Source organism: Panthera pardus, unplaced genomic scaffold (genome assembly GCF_024362965.1).
Source record: "Panthera pardus isolate Hobbes unplaced genomic scaffold, ASM2436296v1 HiC_scaffold_6, whole genome shotgun sequence".
In the NCBI taxonomy this organism is placed as follows: Eukaryota; Metazoa; Chordata; class Mammalia; order Carnivora; family Felidae; genus Panthera; species Panthera pardus.
In genome coordinates, this window is record NW_026526991.1 from 30,027,081 (window position 1) to 30,047,943 (window position 20,863).

A 20,863-nucleotide genomic window follows, 5' to 3' on the forward strand; every position below is an offset into this window, starting at 1 on the left:
GTATTCCCGTCTTGGTGACATAGGCATAAAAGTTGTATATTAATCAAATCCACCTTAATCCGGGGATGCCTCTGCTTACTTTTTCAACTCTAAAGCTCAGCTCTCTGATCTTTGAAATTGCAGTTTTTGTCAGAGAAAGCAACGGGACAGGCTAAGATTACTCATAAATACCGTGGAATGTCTGGAAGGCTGAGTGGAGCATAGGTAATGCAAACGCCATTCTAGAAGTGAAACCACATTTGTGGAAAAGGGAAGCCTTCAGGGAGCAAAATATCAGCAGAATCAGACTACAGAAGCTACAGAAAACAGAACTAGAATGTGCTTCAGATGTCTGTGAACAGCAAAGTTGATGTCTGTGTATTGGCAGACATTTACAATTACAGAGTAAATACTTGATTTCAGACTTCTCCTATGTGTCTAGTTTTTCTTTCTTCCTTTCTTTTTCTTCCTTTTTTATAGTGCAGGATGAGATCATATTTTTTTGACTTTCATCTTTTTAGGGCTGTTTATGTTTCCCTTTCCTTGACTGTATGGGTATCAAATATGGATTGCCTTTCTGATCTCTAAATGGAAACTGCTTTTTACAAATGCAGAAACCTGAACTGTATGATTTTGAATATATATATATATATATATATACATATTTTCATAGTCACTCATGAAGTCCAAAGTAAATGAGTTGTTTTATTCACCTAAAAGCAATTAAAATAATAATCCCATTGAAAAATCTTAACAGATATTTAAAAATTATAATATACCTCTGTACAATGGAATGTAATTTTTTTTAAATGTTTTATTTATTTTTGAGAGAGAGAGAGAGAGAAAGCTAGGGAGGGGCACAGAGAGAGGGAGACACAGAATCTGAAACAGGCTCTAGGCTCTGACCTGTCGGCACAGAGCCCGACGCGGGTCTCAAACTCACGAACCGTGAGATCATGACCTGAGCCGAAGTCGGACGCTGAACTGACTGAGCCACCCAGGCGCCCCTACATTTACAAAGAGAAAAACAAGATATACCTTGGATACAATTGCTAGCACATTGTTCTGGATACCCTATGTACTCAATCCATTTAGCTGATCGGCAGGCTGGCTGATGGAAGGTCTATCTCTCTCAGGCAGCCTGAGAGGCACAATGGAAAGGCGCTGGACTAGGAGCCAGAAGATCAAATATCAGCTCTGCTGTGTCCCTGGGAAAATCTCTCCGCCTTTATAACTCTCAGTGTTTTCATCTGTAAAATAGGATAAAAATATCTTCTGGCCTGCCCTGCTGGATTATTAGGAGAGTCAGAGAAGACAATGCATGTGCAAGCATTTTATGAATGCAAGGCATTAGTGATATAATTTTACTTAACTAGTAATTGATACTCTCCTGAGTTAAACCCACTTTTTCAGAAACTAAGGCAATTAGTTATGGCAGCTCACATATATCCCAAAGCTAAATTTGACATAAAAGCCTCAAGTTCAAAGGCCTGAACCATGTGTCCTGTCCTTAGGCCTGAAAATTATTCAATGTTTCCTAATGCTGTGGTCAGTCAGTTGGTGCCTCAGGATGGCATCAGCAGCATGCCAGTGATACTCAGCTCTATCTGGGGACAAGTTTTCCCCTGACCTCAGTATAATGGTGTTTCAACTGTCATGTGTTAAAAGCTGGTTGATAAGAAAAATGAGGCAGGGTACAAAGACCCGGGGCTCGATTACTCTAGTCAGGTTAAGTCACTGTTGGGAGCTGGAGAACATTTTCAGCTATGGTTCTCATGTTTATTTAAATGGATTTTTGCCTTAAGGTGAACCATTAACCTACTTTAGGAGCAACCAAGTTAGAGTAGCAAAGTAGTTTCTCAATTCAGTTATCAACTTAGCCCACTGTGTACCTAGCGCGTAAGTGAATATGTTGTCACTTTGTCCACTAGGTATTCAATCTGAGCAGAAGTTATTTTGCAGAAGGTCATAGCATCATCTTATGTTTGTCTCATCTTTGATGGATGAAGGGGCACAGCTCTATGAGAACCTGACTGATAGAATGGAATCTGCTTGAACATTAGCATGGTTAAAATTTCAGCTTTCGGTTTTCAGATATCAAAACATCAAGAGAGTGTTCTATAAATGAACTGATACTTTTCCCTCCCCTGCCACTTCACAGCCACATTATATCTAGAAGCGAAGATATGGGCACAGGACTTTCAGTGTTTCCATTAGCAGGTTGGTTTGCACCTCTAGATAAAGATGTCTGGGGGAGTCCAAATCTCATTTACCATGAGGCTCCTTTTTATTTTTCCACTTGCCTTCCATATTGTATAACACAACAAAGTTAAATAGCATAGATTCCCAGGCCGAGGGCTAGCAATAAACTAGACCAAGTCTAAAAGAAGTCAAGCAGTGTAGAAGCAGAAATTTTAATAAGACTCAAGAGCAGGGATAGAAAATACTATGTTTAATTAGTTCTACCTCTTTCAGCCTCCTGATATTTGGACAGTTATCCTCTACTTTATTACCAAGAGCTTGTTCAAGTAAAACAATAAAATATTAGACTGCACACCCAACAATTTAAAAAATATATCTGCAAGCAGAATTATTACATCTATTTGTTCAGCCATTATTTTTAAATAGGATAATATTATTAGCAAATTCAGACCTAGTGAAGCTGTGACTTGTCCAAGCACTTTCCTAGTTTATAAATCAGAGTTGCATCACTTCTAGGGTCTCTTGAAGCACTAATATTCTATGCTTCTACTTCAAATGCCACATGGAGGCATGCAGCTCTCGAATTAACTGGGGCAAAATTAGTATACCTATTATAACGTAACTGATAATACTAAAACCTAACTTTAGCAGTTTATTTCAGGCTCTTCTCCTAAATGTTTTCTCTTGTCCCTGTTTAATCTTTGTAACTGGCCACATAGAGAAAAACCCAATAGATGGAATCGACAAAAAGAGATGTAGGTCAAAGGGGACAAACTTTCAGTTACAAGAAGAATAAGGTCCAAGGATCTGTTGTACAACATGGTGATTATAATTAACAATGCAGTATTATGTACTTGAAAGTTGCTGAGAGTTGATCTTAACCATTCTCATCATCCATAAAAAAAAAAAAAAGAGAGTTAACTGTGTGAGGTGAGGGATGTATAAATTATCTTGATGTTGATAATCATTCCATAATATTTATGTACATCAAATCATCACATTATACACTTTAAATATATACAGTTATATTTGTCCATTATTCATCAGTAAAATGGTGAGGGCAGAGGAACAGGCAATACAGCTAACCTCTCAATATTAGAGCAATGGTCATAATCACAACTCCACACAACTGCTTATGAAATCTACTGAAAATTCAACCTATATTATCTTTACCTTAAGCACATTGGGCCTTAAACCATTCTAAGTGAGATCCTAGGTGTTGCTTGCCTTCGAACTAATGAACTTATTTATCTTTTATGAGTGTTGATGGTTTTTTCAATTCACAAAATAGGGGAAACACATCAGACACCCTTTTGGTCCAGTACAATGCGCTGCTGGTTGGCCTCAATCCTGACCTAGACAGAACATCTTCAAAGCAGAAAATTAATTTAGAGTCTATTCCAGGTCAGTCCTTGGCATCTTTGCTGAGAAGACCTATTAATGCCAACCTCAACAGAAATAAACACAAGCCCATTAAGAATTGGACCAAGACCATCAGTCATTTAACATAAGACAAATAGCAAAGCCTATCAAATCATGAACCTACCAAACCAAAACTGAGTACAAATAGCAAATCCAAAATGTCATGGTGGGTCATAATCCATTAAAAGGTATACAGTTTACACATTGCCAACAAACAAGTTAATATACGATTAAAGTAACAGACTAGAAAACTAAAAGCAGTGACTTTATGATCCAAGTTGAACCAAAAAATGCTTCAAGGTAACATATTATAATTTAGGACATTTTACTACAAACTATCCTTTGTATTTGGCACAATTTAAGATACTCATAAAGATACATTTCTGGGTTATGTGAAAATGTTATTATCCTAACAAACAACGGTAGGCTAAAAATGTTAAAACATGACTAGTAATCCACTAGCTTCATTTTTTAAACACTTTCAAATATCTTCATAGATGGAGAAATTTATAAGGTTATCAAGTAAGTACAGGACTTTCTTGACAGTAAATCCTAGCAGAATGAAACTCATTTATACTCGTTTTTCCATATTGAAAACAACCAATTTAAATTAGCAAACTATATTATGGAATCAATGAAAGCATGTCCTTGGTGGATTATAAATAAATATTTTAGCTACATCTTTGCATCCACAGGAGAACGGGACCCCTTTTCTGGGGTCTGTCCTACCATCAGAAGGGACAGGTCCAGACTAAAAGTCTGTCTCATGCTCTTTACAGATAGGGAGATTAGTGTTTTCACTTGGGCAAGTGTTGCTTCTGCTACAAGGCATACTGATATTCAACGTGTGAGCAAATGATAAGGGGAATGAATGAGGCCAGGACTGGGCAGGGGCAAAGCTGGGAGAAACTGACCCAGCTATAGGACGGGTGCCCGAGGAGGTAGTCTGCAGTCAAATGACTAGTCCAAAGGGCGCAATGATCCTCATACTTGGCTGCAGCAGTCTTCAGTATCTGAGATCCACCGAGTAGGTAAAGTCTGGCAAAATGAGGTTTTAGGCACTAGGCGATCTGCTGAGGACAGATGGGTCTGTCACCATAGAGTCTGAATCAGTGAGGGTCCCAGAGGAAAAATCTATCACACTCAGGTTAGGATGATTAAAGAAGGTTTGATAAAGGGACTATTCTAAAGGTGTAAGACTAAGCCACAAGGGAAAATGCAATACCCCAATACCCAGCTAGGCTGTAACTATCGTAGGCCAGAGGAGTGAGGTGTGGGAGCAGTTCCTGGAATCTGGAAGCAGAGGACCACCTGGAGAAGGTCTCTGACCTTCAGTGGAAGGAGATAAACAGCTAGAGGTAACCTCAGAGGGAAGGAGCTGGTAATATAAATGCCCTGATCTCATCCAGTCACTCCCTGGAATCTCCTACCACAGCTCCCCCATTGGCCAAACCCAGCTAGAAGTTGGAAGACAAGAACTGGTAGGTCTATGTAGGTCAGTATGGAAGTAGGGTGAAGAGGGGTCTGGCAGGGCAAACACAAGAATGAAGGTACACCTGGGAAAGCATTCTATTTCAACAGCATCCCAAAACATATGTGGGAGTCGGAATATGAGGGTCCGGAATTCTGGAGAAAGGGGCCAACAGAGTGAAACAGGATATTGGAGCCTTATTCAAAAGAGAGAGAGAGAGAGAGAGAGAGAGAGAGAGAGAGAGAGGTCAGAGGAGGACTCCACCCCCATAGGCAGTCAGGAAGTCAGGATGCTAAGCAGAAAATCAAGGCAGAAGTCTGCAGGCACAAGTTATGCCAGGGATGTGGGAGTAAGAAAAAGTCTCCAGGCATGCTGAAGCACTGGCTACAGAGCAGAAAAGAAAAGCTCTTTCTAGATCGAATTCACTGGTGTCTTTGGTATCAAATGTACACCTGGCCTAGGTCAGGATGGACATAAGGAGAAGTGAAGACTGAGGCTATTGAAGCCCAGCAGAATCTGCACCTGACAGAACACAGGAAAGAAAGGAGGTGACAGTGTAATCGAAGACGTATCATAGGGGTCCTTGTATCAGAAGGCACTTTCAAATTGGAAACAGTGAGGAGAGTAAACAAAGATGTGGGAAGAACATAGGAAATATAGAGAAATTGCAAGGGAGGTTTGCTCGACCCCTAGGCTGAGACAAGGGCACAGTTACAGAACCCAGAGTCGCAGCCTGAGAGATGCCTGAGGAACTTCAACTGAGGAACATCACCTGTCCTAAGGGAGGAAACCTATGGGGAGGAAGACAAGGGGATGTGTCCCTAGACCTCAGCGTCCAACCTCTTCAGATTCCCTGCAGGATTCCCCGGTGACCAACCCATCCAGAAACCAGAGGACCAGGTTGACACAGTTCACGCAGGTCAATGTTGGAGGCCATAACGCAGGATGGAGAAGGGCAGGACAAGGATATGGCAGGGCTAACAGAAGATGTCCAGCACAGACTTCTAATGCAGTCCTGGTGAAAAATGATGAGGGTCTCCCCATGAGATACTTCATCATCACAAAGAGAAGCTAGCAGACTCCACCTTGACAAGGTAATCAGGTTGATGATATTAGTGGTAATGGGGCAAAAAGACATCAGGTGCCTTCCTATTCACTGAGAAGAACACACATCACATTCCTGCATGCCTGCGGGAAGTGCATACCTGAATCTGATCATGAAGAATCATCAGACAAACCCAAAATGAGGGATAATCTACAAAATAATTGGCCTGTCTACTTCAAAAATCTGAATGTCATGAGAGAGAAAGAAAGACTGAGGCATCGTCCTAGGGAAGGTTGACTAGAGAGACATGACAACTGTGTGCCAGACATGATACAGGGTTTTCTTCTGCTATGAGCACATCGTAAGACAAACTGGCGAAATCTGAATGAGGTCTGTAAATCAGATAACAGTATTATGTCAATGTTAATGTCCTGATTTTGATTTGTCTACTGTGGGTCTGTAATAAAAAGCCCTTGTTTTTAAAAAATATATCCCATGAGGTATTTGGGGGTAGAGATGCCTCATGTCTGGTTTCAAACAGTTCAGAAAAAAATACATAGGAAAGAAAAAAATATCATAAAATGTTAACATTTGGGGAATGTGGGTGAAGGGTATGTGGGAGTTCTTTTACTATTTTTGCAATTTTTCTTTAAGTCTGAAGTTATGTCAAAATAAAAGAAGAAAATAAAAATGATGAGAGCTCCAATTGGACCAATAGCAGTGGGGCTAAAGAGAGAGGGCCATACACAAGGGATATGTGGGAGGTAAACTGGATAAGATTTAAGTGGTGAATTATGGGCACTTGGCTGGCTCAGTCGGTTAAGTATCAAACTCTTCATTTCGACTCAGATCATGATCTCACAGTTTGTGAGATCAAGGCCCACATGGGGTTCTGTGGTGACAGCGCAAAGCCTGCTTGGGATTCTCTCTCTCCCTGTCTCTCTACACCCTCCCTTGCTCGTGCTCAGTCTCTCTCTCTCTCTCTCTCTCTCTCTCTCTCTCTCTCAAAGATAAATAAATGAACTTTAAAAAATATTTAAAAAAAATAAGTGATGAATTACATGTGCAGGGTCCACAGTGACCCTGAGACATATGGCTTTGACGACCAAATAGTACAAATGTCACCATCTTGATACTCTTAATGTACCCTGGCCAAAGAATCCAAATATCTATTTCTATAACTCATTTGTTATATTTCTATTGCATTGACATTGGATTGGCACAGTTAATATTAGTAGATCCAAAACAAGATCCTAAATTTCTACCTCATTGATAGTAATAACAGATTAGCCCCTTCCCCAAGAGAAGCAAGCAATTGTAGATTCACCCAGCACAGAAAGAAAGAATGCCCCTGGCAAACCAGTCTCTCTTCTCCAGTCTTCCCTGGGGTACAGAGTCAGAGATCTTTCAAAATAGCATATGAGCATTTAGAATCCAAATGTAACCCAGACCTATGAGAGAGTGGTTAACTGGAACTGATGGGAGAAGCAGGTTGTGAGAGAGAACATTCCAGAGTTGAAAATCACATCACATGTCTTATAGGCTTCCATCAATCATAACAGTCATCAATATAAGAAATTAGCACCATTTCTCCGATCCTCCCACGTGTCCTGTTCCAGCATACAAAGCCCAGTTGTTCAAGACATGGTCCATTCAACAAACGTGTCCTGAACACTACCATTAGCATCAGGCTTATAATCAGTGTCAGATAACCTGCACTAAAATAACCTCCACAGATAACCTCCATTAAAATGCAAATACGGTTAGGTATGTCGATAATACACGGGGAAATCAGTTTATTAAATACTGTTAAGGATGAAGGTAACATAAGAGTATTCTGGGGTCTGGGAGTGGAAGATTTGGAGATGGAGGAAAGAGCCAAGAATAGGGAAGTGCAAAGTCTTAGAAAAAAGAAAATCTGCCTACTTCACAACTTTCGCTAGGACCAGCCCTGAAACTAAGGTCATGAGTACATGAGTGTGTTTTCTTTAACTTTGTCCGGCCGAGAAATTGTTTTCCAAGGCCACAATCTACATCCCCAAACTTAAAACAAGCACATTGTATCCGAAAGAGAATTGAGGAACAAGAATATAGAGGTTCAAATAATTACTAAGAGATTCAGAGCACGTGCCCCACGGACATCCTTTAAATGTGGAAAATAGCACCAAAATCATTAAGTAACCCAGGATATTTGCGTGCCTTCCCTATTTGCTTACCTACCGATGACCTGCCGTTTCCAGCGCTCTCTCTACCAAAAACAAAGTTTTTTCTGACTGCATAAAAGAACATCACTGAAGCCTGCGGCAGTTTGTAAGAATATCTCCAAGCGTCGGGCTGAATATCTTCAATTAATTTTCAAAGGACGCTGTCTTCCATGGGAATATGTTTGGGATTTCAGAACTCAAAGCACCATACCTTAATCCTCATTTTCAAACTGAGCGTTCTTCTCTAATTTCTCTCATCACACAGAGTGTGCATATGACAGCCAGCTCCCTGGGACCTGTGTCTGATCACAGCCCACAGTTCAGCAGGAGGGATCTTTCAAGCCAAGATTCAAAGGTAAACTGCACATTCTCATGAACACCCCTCTGGAAAGTCACTTATATTTAATCACTTCAAGTGCTGCATCTCCTTCTCTCGGATAACTTCCATTTTAATTCTCTTCTTCAGTGATCAAAAAAGGGCAAAGAAAAACTTGTGATGATTTCTCCTAGTACGTCACCGCTGGAACTACATTTCTAAACTTTTCCCACCTTGACTGTTTCCTGAAAGCAGACAAACCCTCAGAAATATAAATCTTACCCGAAACTAACATGTTATATGCCAGTTATACCTTAATGAAAACCTTTTGAGCTTTCAAAAATAAAAAAGAGAAATTTAAGTCTTACAAAATTCAACAGGGTCAGTTTCTGGTCAGGTCCCACATGTATAAAATGGAGTAATGCATTCTATCTCATAGGCTCATGGTAATGCATTCTATCTCACAGGTTCATGGTACAGATGAAATTACATCACACACGTGATTGTCTTGTGATTATCTTGCATATTGTAGGTCCTCAGTAAATAGTAGCTATTATTTTCTAAGGCTGGCATTTTTAAAGTTGGCAGTTCGAAATCGGGATAGAGCCTGATGATGCTGAAAACACCAATGATTATCAGCCTGGGAATGCTGCTTTACAATGTACAATGCATTTTTATACACGTGATCACACAACAACCCTGTAGGGTATCTGGAATTGTATTACTGTTGTATTACTTTTCTAATGCTGAATAACAGATTGCCACAAATTTAGTGAATTAACTCAAGTTTACTATCTCACTGTTCTGTAAGGAGGAAATCCTACAAGAGTTTCATCAGGCTAAATCAAGGTGTCAGCAGGGCTGTGTTTCTTTCTGGGGGCTCTCAGGTAGACTCGGTTTCCCTCCTCATTTGGGTTGTTGGCAGAATTTAGTTCTTGCAGCTGCAGGACTCGGGCCCCCATTTCCTTGCTGGCTGCCCTCTGAGAGCCATTTCAGCTTCTACAGGCTGCCCCGGTCCTTGGCTCATGCCTCTTCCCTCCATCAAAGCCAGCAACATTAAGGGGAGCCCTTCTCACATTTACTCCTGCCTTATCTGTCATTTTTCTGATTTCAGACAGGAAAAGTTTTCTGCTTTAAGGGCTTATGTGATTCGATTGGGCCCATTTGAATAACCCAGGATAATCTCCCCCATCTCAAGGAGCATATGTTTAATCACATCTGCAAAGCCCTTTTTATCATATAACGTAACTTATATACAGGTTCCAGGGATTAGGATATGGACATCTTTGGGAGCGGGAGGCGGGGGAGGGGGTTGGTTATTAATTTCCTCTCCACAATGATTACTACTCACATTTTACAGATGAGAAGAATGAGGATGCGGGCTCAAAGCTGGCTCAGTTGCTGGAGCATCTGACTCTTGATCTCGGGTCATGAGTTCAAGCCCCTGCTGGGTGTAGAAATTACTTTGAAACTTTTTTTTAAAAAGGAGAAGAATGAAGGTCAAAGAATTGGACAAGAGATTTGCAAGGACACATAGTAAGTAACAAAGAATGGACTCAAATCACAAAAGTGTACTCCAAACCCAAGTCAGCGTTCCTCCAGTAGACTATCTTGTTTCTGAAAGGTAGCTCAGCATTTACCATCTTCCATTTTCTCTCCCTTCCTCACCTACATGGAAATCCACACTTCCATTAATTATACTTAAAGCTGGCATTCTTGAGGAATTAATGCACTTTTCCAAAGCTTCATGGAGAAGCCAAAGTTTAGATGCATTCCTACTCATTTTGTTGTAATTCCTTCCAAGGTTTATACCACATTGAAAGTATTATTTGCCAGCAATTGGACACTTCCGTCTACAACTGTAAAGAAAACGTTTCCTGATTGGTTGAATGCTAAAGAAAGTTTACATCATGGTACATGTAGGTTATCTCATAGCAATTTTCTCAGATGTACTTAGAAATTTGAAACCAAAATGTTTAATATTCATTTAAGACGATATTGGTCACTTTGTATTTCCTAGAAAATACTATCTCTAGCCGTTTTTTTTTTTGTTTGTGGAATTTAAAAGCATGATTTAAATTTATTTTAGTGTGATTTCAGTCAACGAGTGTTTATTAAGCCCACTAATAAATACAAAATGTAAGTCAGTAAGCAATTCACGGGAATATGTGATTAAATGACAAATTGTGGGGCCCATACTGTACTTTGAGAATAATCATACTCCTGAAATATAAGGAGACTCTTCTGATTAGAAGCAGAGATGCTCATTAAAGAAACATGGATAATAAGTTCAGGTCAGTTGTATGTAGAAATCATAAAGGACTCTTAAAAGCCTGGCCACAATCATATGTATACAAGAGTAATAATAAAATGAATGTTTGGGGCACCTTGGGTGGCTCAATCGGTTGAGTGTCCAACTTTGGTTCAGGTCATGATCTCACGGTTTGTGGTTTGAACCCCACATCAGGGTCTGTGTTGACAGCTCAGAGCCTGGAGCTGCTTCCAATTCTGTGTTTCCCTCTCTCCCTGCCCCTCCTTTGCTCACACTCTGTCTCTCTGTCTCTCAAAAATAAATAAATGTTAAAAAAAAATTTTGTAAAATAATAATAAAATGTTTTTATCAAAAAAATCCTGAGAAGCAAAAGTCATCAGCTTAATGCATTTTGAGATAAATTATACACATTTATAAATTACAAAATAAAATCGGTAAAATTCATTTTTTAAAAGGACGAGACAGAGGAGTAGATGCAGAAAAAGAGACTTCAAGATTTTGAGGTTTTGAGGAGAAAAGTGAGATTTAAGAAAAATTAGTCTGGGGGCGCCGGGATGGCTCAGTTGGTTAAACTGTGCCGACAGCTCAGAGCCTGGAGCCTGCTTCAGATTCTGTGTCTCCCTCTTTCTGTGCCCCACCCTCGCACTCTGCCTCTATCCAAAATAAATAAACATTTTTTTTTAATTTTAAAAGAAAAAAAGAAAAATTAGTCTGACAATAGTACCTAGTCTGAGCTATAAAGAGAATAAAATAAGGACAGGTAAATAGCCAGGTGCTTTCCATCTAAGTCTGTGATAATGAAGGCATGTAATCTTACAGTTGATGAACACTGAGAGCAGACAAATGTTGGTTTAAATCCTGGCTCTGCCACTTACCAAATGTTTGCCTTTGGGCAAGACACTAGAGTACTCTAAGACTCCATTTTCTCATCTGTAAAATGGGGATGATAATCCTCACCATGGAATTGTCATGAGAATTAAGTGATGTGGTATATAGGAATCACATAGCATCTGGCACATAGGAAACACTCAGTAACTTTTAACTGGTGTGGTCATCATGACGATTAAGAATGGTAGCAGTGTGACACGCCTGGGTGGCTCAGTTGGTTAAATGTCCGACTCTTGATTTCGTCTCGTCATGATCTCACGATTCATGAGTTCGAGCCCCCGCATTGGGCTCTGCACTCTCAGGGCAGAGCCTGCTTTAGATCCTGTGTCTTCCTCTCTCTCTGCACCTCCCTTGCTCGTGCTCTCTCTCTCTCTCTCTCTCTCTCTCTCTCAAAAATAAATCATAAAACATTAAAAAATAATAATAAAAAGAAAGGTAGCAGTGGAAATGGAAAGAAAAGGGACAAAGGTCATTTTGAGGGCAGTAAAAGACTCCAGACTTTCTAACTGATCATGGAAGCTGAATTATTTAGGAAGTTGGTATAGCCTAAAACCTGGCTTGATCTTGACCTTCATTCCAGATGCATCACTCTGAATCAGTCCTGTCCACATAGGGAAAAATATAGCCAGGACCAGACTCCAAAGACCAGATTTAACAGCATTATCCTATAGAAACTTCCTACAGTGAAAGAAATGGTCTTTATCTGAACTGGAAAGTCTGGCCGGTGCAACTGAGAAAGTGTTTTTTTTCATTTTAATTTCATCTTATAACTTAATTCACAAATCTAATTGGAATTCAATTTAAATAGCCACACGTGACTAGTGGCTACCTTCCTAGACACTAGCACGGCTGCTATCATATCCCAGACAGTCAGTGTTCGGGATGTAAAGGAATCCTGAAGTTCAGGTGCACTGGGTATTGCTGGCTGGTGACTATGAGTACAGAGGATATGTTCGAAGGATCTTTGCAAAAGTAGGAGTAAATCAGAACAAAAGCTGAGTTCATGACCATCTTAGGGCCAGAAAGTTCAACTCCTCACTTTGCAATTCGAAGATAACTATCAAAGACGCTCACATTACCCAATAGTCTACATAAATTGGAAGGAGGGATAGAGAAAAAGAGTCCTCCTTTTTTTTGAGAATTTTTTTTCCTTCTTCAAATTTTTATTTAAATTCTAGTGAGTTAACATACAGTGCAATATTAGTTTCAGGAGTATAATTCAGTGATTCCTCACTTACATACAACACTTAGTGCTCATCACAAGTGCCCTACTTAATGCCCATCGCCCATCTAGCCCATCTCCCACTCACCTCCCTCCATCAACCCTCAGTTTGTTCTCTGTCTTTAAAAGTCTCTCATGGTTTGTTTCCCCTCTCTCTTTTTCCCCCCTCACATATGTTCATTTGTTTTGTTTCTTAAATTCCACATATGAGTGAAATCATATGGTATTTGTCTTTCTCTGACTGACTTATTTTGCTTAGCATAATACACTCTAGCTCCATCCGTGTTGTTGCAAATGGCAAGGCTTCATTCTTTTTTATGACTTAGTGATACTTCATTGCAGATATATTCCACATCTTCTTTGTCCATTCAGCAGTCGATGGACATTTGGGCTGTCTCCACTGCTATAAACATTGGGTTGCATGTTTTTTTCAAATCTGTATTTTTGTATCCTTTGTGTAAATACCTAGTAGTGCAATTGCTGGGTCGTAGCATAGTTCTATTTTTAACTTTTTGAGGAACCTCCACACTGTTCTTCAGAGTGGCTGTACCAGATTGCATTCCCACCAACAGTGCAAGAGAGTTTCCCTTTTTCTGCATCCTCACCAACACCTGTTGTTTCTTGTGTTGTTAATTTTAGCCACCCTGACAGGTGTGAGGTGGTATCTCACCGTAGCTTTGATTTGCGTTTCCCTGATGTTGAGTGATGTTGAGCATCTTTTCATGTGTCTGTTAGCCATCTGGATGTCTCCTTTGGAAAAGCGAAAAGACCACCTTCCAATCAGAAGTTTAGGTCCACCTGCTCTTAGTCTGTGTGCAAATAGAGATTATGGTGAAGGAGGAAAAGGGAAGTAGTTTGATTTCACTTCCTCTTTTTGCCTTCCCTACATATCCCTCTACTTCACTTCCAAATTTAACCCCTTGGCTAATTACTTCCCTCTCCTATCTTCTTCCACAGTAGTGATAGCACAGAAAGGAACAGAGGCATTCTGGGAAGCTTCTTTTGTGTTTCATAAGTAAGGTAGAGGAACCAGAAATGGACAAATAGAGAAACTGAACTGTGATTGGCAGTTGTAACAAAAGCTTCAGCTGATCCCTGGGGCGGGGGTGGGGCACTGGAGTTAGACTGTCCCTGCAGAGTTGTCCTGAATTGAGGCAGAGAGGCTGGTCTTTTGAATTCCCCCAGGCCTCAACATCAGTCAGTCACTGAATGCAAGCTGTCCCTAGGGAGGAGTCACAGACTTAGGCAAGGCAGCTCCCTTTGGCAGGGGACACCGGAGAAAGGAATTCCTGGAGAAGACACTGGCTGTTTGCCTCAGCAACCAATACTCCCACCATAGAGAGACAGACTGAGACCCTGAGAGTGGGGTGGTGGGGTCCATCCAGGCCGTGTGCCACAGTAGTCACCTAGGCTCTTTCCCTGGCTCTGCCACCAGCAAGTGAGCATGAATAATCAACTCAGCTTTCTTAAGCTGTCATTTCCTTATCTGGATACAAGGGAAATGGAAGAGCTGAGTTCTAACTGATATATTTGGCACTCTGGCTTTTTATTTTAAGAATTATTATTCTAATTTTCTATTTACAAATTTGCAGTTTTTTAAATAAGATTTTCAAGGAAGAACACAAAGGGGAGATTTATATGGAACTTTTTTTCTGATTTTCATAAAAACAGATGGTTCCTATCAACACCCCGCTTCATTTAAAAAAAAAAACCTCTAAGTTAAGGGACACCTGGGTGACTCAGTCGGTTAAACATCCCACTCTTGGTTTCAGTTCAGGTCATGATCTCATGGTTCATGGGCTCAAGCCCTGAGTGGGGCTCCATGCTGACAGTGCAGAACCTGCTTGGGATTCTCTCTCTCCCTCTCTCTCTGCCCCTCCCCCACCTCACAATCAATAAACAAACATTAAAAAAAAAAAAAACCTCAAAGTCAGTACTTAATTTCCATAAACGGAGGATTTCTGACTTTTGCTCATCACGCTACATCTTCACAAGGTATCTAAGTTTTTCTGCGCCACCTAGCTTTGTCACTAGACTATGGAATCCATTGCTTTATGTTGTGATCATGAGTTCATCTATTCACTTTTAAACACAAGTACCTGCATGCATTGCATTTACGCACTCACACACACACACACACACACACACACACACACACACACAAAGACCAACTTTCACTGATGAATCTAAAAGGATTTAAGAATACAGTCTTATCAACGTCAGTATGATTGAGTGGGACTGCCTTTAAGCCATCCGTTGGGAAAAAGTTTACATCCCATTCTTAAAGGTCTCCAAGAAGCTCTTTAAGATTGTGATATATCCTTTATTCAGTGATCAGCAATCCTCACAGTGAGGAAGTTCTTTTTTATATCTAACCCAAATCTCTTCTACTGCAATTTCAAACCACTTCCTTTTCCATTCTTACTGAATTAGGAAAGGAGGTGGAATCATTGTCACCTGCTTCTTATAATTTTCATATGTTTAACTTTTTAGAATTTATTTATACCTAAACATTCTTCCCATATGACATTTTATCCCACTTAACGTCTGTTTTTTAACTCATGAGAAATATCGTTCAATCTTTTTAGTATATTTTCTAGCTTCCTTATATATTCCCTAAACTATGGAGACCAAATTTAAAACACCATGAGTGATGAAGTCTTTGTTATTTGGGGGGTTTGGCATTGTTACAATCTAACATGGGTTAGCTTTCACATTGCCTTACACTATCCCTACATTAAAAATGTATATCAGATTGTTTAACCTCAAGGAAGAAGCAATTTTCCCACAAGACCTATTTATAAAGTAGGATAGTATCTTCCCTTATATGGGAAGCTAATGTAAACTATTAATGACATGTATCAGGTGCAAAATGTTCTCAGTGCTAACTCTTTCCAAATAACCTTTAAAATAACAAGACTCGTTTTGTCTATTAGAGTTTGGTTTTGAAAGACAAACATTTTAACTATTATTAGTTCAACAATCAATACTCGGGAAGTAACTGTTTTCTCTAAATGTAAATGCAGTCTTCCGGGCTCCTGGGTGGCTCAGGCTTTTGAGCGTCCAACTCTGTACTCTTGATTTCAGCTCAGGTCATGATCCCAGGGCCATGGAATCCAGCCCCGTGCTCAACATGGAGCCTACTTAAAATTCTCTCTCCCTCTGCCCCTCTCCCCAGCTGGTGTGTGCCTTCTCTCTCTCAAAAAAAAAAAAAAAAAAAAATTAATGAAGTCTTCATGACCTCATTGGCTACTGTGGATTTCTCAACATTGTTCCTTGCATGTGACAGTGTGTTACATGTAACATCTTTCCTGATGTTTACAGAATTCGAAGGAAAAATGAATGGAGTATATATAAATATAGTAAATATAAAATTAAGATAATTAAAATTAAATTAAAATCAAAATATAGTAAATATAAAATTAAAAAAGAATTACCCACACAAAGATGAAACAAATCTCAAATTTTGTATTTTGAAGAACATATGGAGAAAGTATAAAAAATTATCATTAACTTTCTACCTGATATGTCAAATGTAAAGACATCTTAAACACTTGCAGTGGTTTCCATTTTTATATAAAGTATAAATTGTATAGTTACACAGAAAGTAAGTATATCATATATGCTTGGGTTTTAGGACAGAGCCTCCTTTTATACACCTCTGCTTGGTAACTTTATCATCTCCTTCTAAAAGCTGGCTACCAGCAAATGCATGTCAATATCAGGGTCTGGTGACATTATAATTAGGGTAATCTCTGGTCAGTAGGTTGACAATCACCTTTGCCTCTTGGATTCATATCGCCTGACCCTCTCCCAGTTCTGACTGATGAGCACTGGGCTGACCCAGCTGATGCTGCTGTTGTAAGTACCACACATGTGCCTACGCTATATACTGACTGAGAAGGGCAGCTGAGTGGTTGTGTAAAATCCCTTTGCACAAAAACATAGCTCCCATTTCCAACCAGCTGTACATTCAAACATGTGAAGAAGGCTTTATACTTTGGTGGTAGGTGTTTATATGCATTAATTTATTTAATTCTATTATAAACTTTTGATGTAAGAATTATTGTCACTCTCCTACAGCTTAGAAAATTAATTTTGGAGAGCCACATATCCAGTAAGGGGCAGACACAGAATTAAAATTTCTGACTCCAGTACACAGGTGTCTCCAATAATTCTCTGAATATGTCCCCACCCCCATGTTTAGGCAGGATAGTTTGGTGCTTCAGAGTAAGGACTGTGGAGTTAAACTGTCTGGTTTCAAAACCACTTCTCAGTTTATGACCTACTTGACATCTCCAAGCTTCGGTTCATTTGTAAAATAAATAGAAGGATAGTATATAACTCAGAGAGTTGGTGTAAGTATTAAATGCACTGATATGTGTAAAGTGTTTAAAATAATGCTTGCCATGTAGTAAATGCCATTAAGTTAGCTAGTATTATTTTCTTTTTATCATGCAGTAAAGAAATTCTACTGAAAAGCAAATGAAATACAGAGAGGAAGAGCGGTAGTAATACACTAATTCAGTAGCCCATCATAGAGTCTCAACAATTGGTAACTAATCATTCAGTGGGCCCACAGGGAAATGGAGACACTGAGCAAGTCTGTTTGACTGTTGGACAAGGGAGATGGAGAAGTGCTTCAGGAGAGCATCACTGGGGAACAAAGGGCTCTAAGAATCTAGGGAGGGTTGAATCAACAAGAACAAAGCACACAGATTCTGCTTGAAAATCGTGCTGAAAGTCAGCTCTGATTGTATTTTATATTATGTTGTTCTTGACAGCTTTATAGCATCATTTGGGTCCACCATATTTTAGATATAACAGTTGTCTCATGTTGATTCACTATTCTCCCAGAATGTCTATTTAGTTAAAAAAAAAAAAAAAAAAAAAAAAAGCTCTTTAACTCAGGCACACTAATGGAATTTTGAAACATCACTGTTCATTTGTATTTAACATTAAATAGGTGAGGGGAAATAATTATAAAACTAGTTGGAGTTATAAATGGGACCTCTATTAAATCTAGGCCTTAAATATTCACTAGTTCTTAATTTGGGTCAAGATCTGGTGTCTAATAAAGTCCACAGTATGTTTGACAGCATTCCAAATATCCTTTATTCTTCCTGATTCGACTTTCAACTTCTTTATTTAACGTTCTACTTCTTTGTCAGTTAGTGCCTCAGAGGACAGTATTCTGCCTAAGGAACAGATTTCATGGCAGCTTTCAACTCTGTATTGTGCCTAGTACTAAGATCTTAAAACACTCTAATCATCCTGTCACATTTTTAAAATTAAAGTGTTGATGGCATGATCAAAGGCTGAGATTCCATTGAAAACTCTACCCAGGATTTAATCTGCCTCTGACTCTCTGCACACACTAGTGGCAAACATAACAAATTTTGTTACTTTGCCATTAATCTTTATGCAAAGAATTATATGATGCACAGCAAAGGGTCACGAAAGTCACCAAATCATCGGAGTAAAGAGAAATCCATTTATCCCTTCACTCCTCCACACGCTGCACAGAGGGATTCAGATTGCCCACTACCAGCCCAAACAACCAACCACGATATTAGAACAGTAGGAAACGAAATGCCTACTTCACAACACGAGTGAGAGTATACCATATTGTTATAAATGCTTCGGTGAATTTTTAATGGTGTCTAATATTCACTCCTTTGGATCCTTCCAATAAAAGAAATCCTAAACTGAGGATAGTATACTATAATTGCATGTGTGTTTGTTAGTGTATCAAAGATATAATATTAATTTAATCCAATTTTTTGTTTATAGTAAGCCTCACTCAGTGGTTGCCACCGTGCTGGTACTTTGGTCAATACAAATAAATAAAAACTAAGATATTTCAGGTGTGTATAGTTATCACCGTTTACGAAGCATTTTCAGTGAAAAAGTTTCGTTTGTCCTACATAGTAATCCTGTGTGCTAGTTTGAACACTGTCGATATTATTTGCCTTGTTTTAGAGATTAAAAATCAAAGCCAAAACCCAAGTAAAGAGCAGTTAAAATAATATGCCTAGGCTCACAGTTAGTAAGTTGCAGAGCTGAGACCCAAACTTTGGTCTCTTGACTCAAAAAAAATAACATGCTTTCTGCTCTTAACTGGCCTTAGGTTCATGGCTGTGGCAAAAATATTCACAGAAATGCTGCCTTAAAACCTCTTGAAACAAGACAGACAGTAAATACAACACAGTTGCCCAAATGAAGAGAAAAGACAACAGACATTCATCAAGTTAGTAAGTAAGAAAAATCTTTGTGGCTTCTTTTGGTGGGAAAGGAAAACCTTCCTTAGACTTGGAATTTCATGGGTTCTAATTCTTCATGTGTTCCTAAAATGTGTAGAGGTAGACAAGGAAAAGCCTGGATTCCACATGTGGCCAGCACAGATGAAATCACAGCATTATGCATCCCCTCATGGGTAGGAGATACTGACCAGACTGGCATGCCATGGGGGAGGGAGGTGTGTATTAGAGAGTAACAGGTAGTAGTGGAAGATGAAGCAGAAGAGATTAAAAGGTTTTAGAGAGCTTTATGTCAGGCAAGACATTTGATCCAGATCCAGCAAATCACACAAAGTTGGAGTAAAGGAAAAGATAATCCAGCAGCACGATGTCAGATGAATTAGAAGACTCATCAAAATAAGGTAGGCTAAATGGTAAAACTTTACATGAGAGATAGCACTGAGTCATTGATAAAGAAACCAAAGACTATTCGGTACATAGTGATCAGTATGTCCTAAATGCAAAAAAAAAAAAAAAAAAAGGACAAAGGTTGAACCCAGTGATGACAGTTATCTGTAGGATGATGGTGCCGTTGACTAAATAGGAAAGCTAATTTGTAAAGCTATGTTTCAGTGTATTTGGGGGTAAAGGTGAATGCATTGATAACGTTTGTAAAATGGCTTCCCTTTTACTGAAAGCAAGCTATATCCTGTTTTCAAGATAGTTTCTTTAAATTGAAGATGGAGGAAGGATTGACCATGATTAGTTTGAATCTTTTATAAAACATCATACTATACTATATAGTATAACATACTGCTATATCCTTAAGAGACAACTCTGAGGCACATTTTGAAAGTTTTAACATTTACAAATGACAATGGTTTTAAGAACATAGGGACAAGACCAGGGTGCCTGGGTGGCTCAGTTGGTTAGGCATCCAACTCTTGGTTTCGGCTCAGGTCATGATCTCTAGGTTCATGAGACAGAACCCTGCCCCCGGCTCCATGCTGGTGGCACTGAGACTGCTTGAGATTCTCTCTCTCCCTCTCTCTCTGCCCCTCCCCTGCTTGGGTATGCATGCCTACGCATGCACTCTTTCTCTTTCTCTCTCTCTCTCTCTCTCATTAATAAACTTTAAACTTTTTTCTTAATTAATTAATTTTTTTAATATGAAATTTATTGTTAAATTGGTTTCCATACAACACCCAGTGCTCATCCCAACAGGTGCCCTCCTCAATGCCCATCACCCACTTTCCCCTCCCTCCCACCCCCCATCAACCCTCAGTTTATTCTCAGTTTTTAAGACTCTCTTATGGTTTGCCTCCCTCCCTCTGGAAAAGAAAGATACATTCAGTGACATCGCATTGTTTTTAATCTATTATGTGTTGACACAGAATCTAAAAATTATCTCATATTCTGTGATAACATTAGGAGTACTTCCTGAGGTTAAAAAAAAAGATTAAAACTTTTTTTCTTTTCCTTCCCCTCCCCCATGGTCTTCTGTTAAGTTTCTCAGGATCCACATAAGAGTGAAAACATATGGTATCTGTCTTTCTCTGTATGACTTATTTCACTTAGCATAACACTCTCCAGTTCCATCCAC

General features: G+C 39.3%; 1 long non-coding RNA gene across 1 annotated transcript in view; it reads right to left on the bottom strand.

Annotated features, from left to right (window-relative positions):
• The window catches only part of LOC109265265 (uncharacterized), a 40,375-nt gene that overhangs the window by 17,460 nt on the left and 2,052 nt on the right, over positions 1 to 20,863 (bottom strand). Inside the window, exon 2 of the long non-coding RNA XR_002079081.2 lies at positions 9,991 to 10,083. This is a non-coding gene — a long non-coding RNA (uncharacterized LOC109265265). The remainder of the gene's footprint in view (positions 1 to 9,990; positions 10,084 to 20,863) is intronic.